Genomic DNA, 6,378 nt, shown 5'->3' on the forward strand with positions numbered 1-6,378 from the left:
CCCTTTCTTCCAGTCCCTCGCCGCCCGCCTTCCAGTGGCTGGTTCGCAGCGAGCGCCCTCCTGTGGGCAGAGAGCAGGGCACTGCGGGGAGAGTCGGGTTGGTTTTCTTGAGCCTCTGGCAGGGGCCCTCCGTGGGGCTGTGGCCTGGCAGTCAGGGAGTCCTTAGGAAGAGGAAGACAGAATAGGGCGCCCCGGGAATGTCAGGGTAGGGGGATCCTTTAGCTCCCGGCAATCAGCCCTAGAATTAGGCAACTCAGCTTCACAATCGACACACCTACCATAAGCAAGTCCATGAGGGAAAGGCGGTCCCTTTGTAAAGACAAATGGAATCTGAACCCTGCGCCTACCCTCCCCAACCTGCAGGGCTAGAAGACCTTCGTACAAATCAATGCTGCCTGAGGAGAAGGAAGAGGAGTTTCAGTGACAGGAAGCCCGCTGCTGCGGGGAGGGGATGCTCAGGCAAGGCCGTCTGCCAGGCGTTCCTGGGGAGCCCACCGATGCAGGAGAAGCAACACAGGTGCACTGTCCACCTGCTAAGTAAACAGGCGTGTCCTTTCGTTTCTGCTTCTCCACAGTGGTGGAGGGGAAAGGGAACATGAATTTCAAGAATAAAACAAAAAATGAAACAAACAGCAAATCTTTAGGGGTATAATTTTTAAGGGGTGTGTGTGTGTGTGTGTGTGTGTGTGTGTGTGTTTCTCACAGGGTAGGGGAGGGAAGCAGCATTTACAATGGAATATGGTAGATGCAGCAGTCAAATGGTGGAATTGGGTGTGGAGAGGTGCACAGACTGGACATTTTATTGCTCCAACCAATTTAAAGTTGGGATTGAATCCTTTCAGCTCACTGTTGAGTATGGTGTGGGCTTACAGGATGGGGAAAAGTTAGGATGTGAGCTGAGGGCTTCATGAGAGGTCACTTTGCTTCTCTGAAGGTTGAGCAGTGGGAGTGGCTCTAGTCTCTCCACTTCCTTCAGTTGAGGTCCTCCCATTACTGACATTAATCCTACAATCTAATCATCCTAACACTGGTGAAGCTGCAACAGCAGCACCACAAACCATCTCTGTAAACTGGGGCGGGCCCCAGGTAAGGAGGTTTAGGACTGAGTCACAGAAAGTAGCTCTCTGTTTTTTGCCAAGCAAATAGGAAATTGTCAAGAATAATGCCACCACCTTTGTATAGGACCACATTTGTATAGCAACTTCATTTTTGTGAGGCACCTATCATAGCCATTGCCTCTTGTCATCTTAGAAGATTTGTGTGTAGTATGTATTTTTTTTAAAAATTTTTTAGAGACTGTCTCTCTCTGTTGCCCAGGATAGAGTGCAGTGACACTATCATAGCTCACTGCAGCCTCCAACTCCTGGGCTCAAGTCATCCTCTCACCTCAGCCTCCCGAGTAGCTAGGACTATAGGTGTACACCAACATGTCTAGCTAATTTATTTTTTGTAGAGATGAGGTCTTGCTGTTTTGCTCAAGCTGGGCTTGAATTCCTGACCTCAAGTGATCCTCCCCACTTGGCCTCCCAAAGTGCTGGGATTAAGGTGTGAGCCATATGAGCCGCTGTGCTCAGCCTGTGTAGTATATATGATTAACCCCACTGGACAAGTGAGAAGAGTGAGCTACAGGGAAGCCATTGCCTCTACCCAGGTCAAACTGTAAGTTAAGAGGGAGCTGTGAGCAGAGCTTTCTCCTGATTCCAGGCCAGCTCATTAGTGCCTGTCTCATGACATTCTTTGACCATTTCTTCCTTATCTTTTTCTCTTAAATGTTTTAATTAGATATTGGGAATATATAAAACTGTTTATAGACTAAATCTAAGATACAAGAACAATGACACAAAATCCACCCAGTATAACAAGTGAACATTACCATCACCTTCTAATTCCCTAACTTGTCTTCCCCATCCCATTTTCATCCCTCTCAGTGGAACCGCTATCTGGTAATATTATTGGTCATTTCCTTTCTTAATAATTTTTACTACAAGTATTTTCATCTCCAAATGATATATGGGTTTACATTATTGTGAGTTTTATGTAAATGGAATAATACCATGTGCATTCTTCTGTTATTGGCTGTTTTTCACTCAACGTTATGTTTGAGATTTATCCAAGTTGCTCTAGTTTGCTAGTTTTCACTGCTATGTAAGAGTTCATCATGTGACTATAACATTATTTATCCTGGCTATTGCTAATTATCATTTTGGGTTATTTCTATTTTCCCCATTACAAACAGTGCTTCTGTGACCATTCCTGTAGATATCTCCTAGGATACGCGCCAGAGTTGCTGGAGGTTTGTAACTATGAGTGGAATTGCTGGTGTGTAGAGTACTCACTTTCATTTCTACTAGAAAATGCCACCTTGTTTTTCAAGGTTTTTGTACTAATTTGCACTCATACCAGCTTTGCATGTTCTATTTATTCCACATCCTTATTTTTTGTTGGGCTAAGTTTTTTTGGTGCCCAGTATGAAATGTTAACTGATTTTTAAAATTTGTATTTCCAGGATTACTGATGATTCTGAGCATCTTTTCCTTTCTTTTTTTTTTTTTTTTTTTTTTTTAGTAAAGACGGGGTTTCACCATCTTAGCTAGCATGGTCCCAATCTCCTGACCTCATGATCCGCCCTCCTTGGGCTCCCAAAGTGCCGGGATTACAGGCATGAGCCACTGTGCCCGGCCAAGCACCTTTTCATATGTTTATTGGCCATAAGTTTCTCTTTCTGTGAAGTTTCTGGTCAATATTTTTGCTCTTGTCCTTATATATGTTGCAAATGTCATCTAGTTTGTGGCTTGTTTTTGCACTCTTTTAAGGATTGAAAATTAAGAAGGTATTAATTTACTTTTTTTCTTTTTCTTTTTTTTTTTTGAGACAGGGTCTTGCTCTGTTGCCCAGGCTGGAGTGCAGTGGTGCAATCTTGGCTCACTGCAACCTCCACCTCCCAAGGTCAAGCAATCCTCCCACCTCAGCCTCCTAAGTTGCTGGGACTATAGGTGTATGTCACCATGCCTGCGTAATTTTTTTGATTTTTTTGTAGAGATGAGGTCTCACTATGTTGCCCAGGCTGGTCTCAAAATCCTGGGCTCAAATGATCCTCACACCTCAACCTCCCAAAGTTTTGAGCTTGCAGGTGTGAACCACCCTGCCCCACCTGGATTTTTTAAATGTCTTTGAATAACATGTTATCATTTTCACCATGTATATACTTAATTGTACAATTTATTGACATTGTTGCAAATGTCATATTTTTGTTTATGAAAAAGCCAAGCTCTGTAACATATATGTATATAGTTTTTGTATTTTATTTTTAATTATTATTATTTTTAAAAAGAGGTGAGGTCTCACTGTGTTGTCCAGGCTAGTCTTGAACTCCTGGGCTCAAGCAATCCTTCCACCTCAGCCTCCCAAAGTGCTGGGATTACAGGCATAAGCCACCATGGCTGGCTTATAAAATATTTAAAGAGATTTATTCTGAGCCATATGTGAAGACCATGACCCATGACATAGCCTCAGGAGGTCCTGAGACCATGTGACCAAGGTGGTTGGGTTATAGCTTGACTTTATACATTTTAGGGTGACAGAAATTACAGGCAAACATCAACACATTAAGGTATACATTGATTTGGTCTGGAAAGATGGGATATCTCAAAGTGAAGACTTACACGTCATAGGTGAATTAAAATAATTTCTGATTGGCAATTGGTTGAAAGAGTTAAATTATTACCTGAAGACCCGGAACCAATAGAAAGGAGGGTCTGGGTTAAGATAAAGGATTGTGGAGACTAAAGTTCTTATTATGTAGATGAAGACCTTAGAGGCAATAGATGGCAAATATTTCCTATTCAGAGTTTAAAAGGTGCTAGACTCTCAGCTAATCTCTTCTATTTTTTTCATGTGCAACATGATTTTTTATTGTTGCATAATAGCTGTACATATTTATGGGTTACGTGTGATATTTTGATACAAGCATCCCATATGTAATGATCAAATCAGGGTAATTGGGTATCCATCACCTCAAACATTTACCATTTCTTTGTGTTGGGAACATTCCATATCTTTTTTTCTAGCTGTTCTGAAATTTGCTATACATTCTTGTTAGCTAAAGTTCCCTTGCTGTGTTATGGAACACTGAAACTTGTTCCTTCTGTTTAACTGTATTTTTGTACCTATTAACCAACTTCTCTTCATCCTCCCTCTCCTCTACCCTTCCCAGCCTGTGGGAATCACCATCCTACTCTCTGCCTTTATGAGATTTACTTTTTTAGCTCCCATATATGAGTGAGAACATTTGATGTTTATATTTCTGTATCGTGCTGCAAGTGAAAGGATTTCATTCTTTTTTTGTGAATGACTAGTATCTCATTGTGTATATATACTGCCTTTCCTTTATTCATTCATCCATTAATGGACACTTAGGCTGATTCCATATCTTGACTATTGTAAATAGTGCTGTAATAAACCTGAGGATGTAGATACCCCTTTGATATACTGATTTTCTTTCCTTTTGATATATTACCAGCAGTGGGATTGCTGAATCATATGACAGATCTATTTTCACTTTATTGAGGAACCGCCATACTGTTCTCCATTGTGACTGTACTAATTTACATTCCCACCAAGAATAGACTAGTGTTCTCCCTTCTGCACATCCTTGCCAGCATCTGTTATTTTCTGTCTTTTTGATAATAGATATTTTATTGATACCCTATTTTAACTGAGATGAGATATCTCATTATGGTTTTGATTTGCATTTTCCTGATGATTAGTGATGCTGAACATTTTTTCATATACTTCTTGGCCATTTGTATGTCTTTAAAAAAATTTAAAAGAATTTTATTGAGGTATATATCTATATCAATATCTATATATCTATATATATTTTTTAGATGGATTATCACTTCGTCACCCAGGCTGGAGTACAGTGGCCTGATCTCAGCTCACCGCAACCTCCAACCTCCTGGGTTCAAGTGATTCTCCTGCCTCAGGCTCCCAAGTAGCTGGGATTACAGGCGCCTGTCACCATGCCTGGCTAATTTTTGTATTTTTAGTAGAGACAGAGTTTCACCATGTTGGCCAGGCTGGTCTTAAATTCCTGACCTGAAGTGATCTGACCGCCTTGGACTCCCAAAGTGTTGGGATTACAGGCGTGAGCCTTCTAGCCACTGCACGGAGTGATGGCAGCACCCTACCACCCTTGTTTATTTCCCATTAGGGAGAGCCTTAGCACCCCGGACCTACACGGTTTGGGACAAATTCACCCCCCTTCACAACTCACCAGTTAAGGTGAGATCTTTTCAGCTGGAGAAAAGAGCTCCTTTAGCTCACGGCCATCAGGGGTTAGGATTCCTTCCCAGGGGCCCTTTGGTTTCCAGGGCAGTCCTGTTTCCACTGGCTGAGCTTGTGACAGAGGCACTAAGCCATACAGGGTTTTTCCCATTTATTTTATTGGGGCACTTTGTCTTTTATCGGCCTGGCCTTCTGAACTGATGGCAATTACTTGGACGAGTGCTTTTAGGGAAACCTGGAGGGAACTGAGGGCTTGTGAAGCAGCCAACAGTTGAGTCTGCCTCTTGTCTCTGCATTTTTCTTTCTCTTTTTAGTCCTGTTATCCTTATTCTGCTCTCAATTATAAAAGACTGAGGAAGTTAATTTGAGGATTTCCTGCATAGCGGCCATGCTGTATTACACAAGAAAACCCAGATGTTTCTTTTTTGAGAGATTGGGGGTTGAATTTGCCCCAGTACTTTAGGATGCAGCCTAGAGTGAGTCTGAAGGAACAGATGGGGTTTGTCCAATGGTGGGCCTGGGAACCATGTGGTTGGGGGCGGGACTCTTTGGGGAGCGTGAACCACACTTTCTCTCGGGGTGTCCCTCCGAGATGAAAAAGGGTTCCACTGTGTCTGCTGAGGGACTTGGGGGTGCACTTTCTAAAGGGGTGTCCCACCTATTAGAAAAGACCACTTGGCTGCTTCCTTGTACCTGCATTGGCCATCCCGCATAAGGCCAATCCAGGTACAAGGAAAACAGGTGAAGGGAGAGCTCTGCCTGTGCTAGCCCAGGGGAGGGGGCGGGTGGGGAAGACTCATTGTTGCCAGGCTGTCTGAGATCACCTGATTTAGCAACATCTGGGACAGGATGCCTGGCTGACTCCACAGGAGAATTTAGAGTAAGAAAGAGAGGGTCTGAGTCACCCAAAACGTGCGTGAATTTGCTCTGAATGAGCTTCCATGGCCAGTTGCATGCATAGGGATTAGGGACTTCCAACCAGAAAATACAGGAGAGAGCCTTCTTCCTTTCTGGGCAAGATGGCCAGCCCCATTCACCCTCTGGCCTTCAGGCAACACTGGAGAGTGGCCTGGGCTAGTTGCTGTCAATTGC

Source organism: Pongo abelii, chromosome 1 (genome assembly GCF_028885655.2).
Source record: "Pongo abelii isolate AG06213 chromosome 1, NHGRI_mPonAbe1-v2.0_pri, whole genome shotgun sequence".
NCBI lineage: Eukaryota > Metazoa > Chordata > Mammalia > Primates > Hominidae > Pongo > Pongo abelii.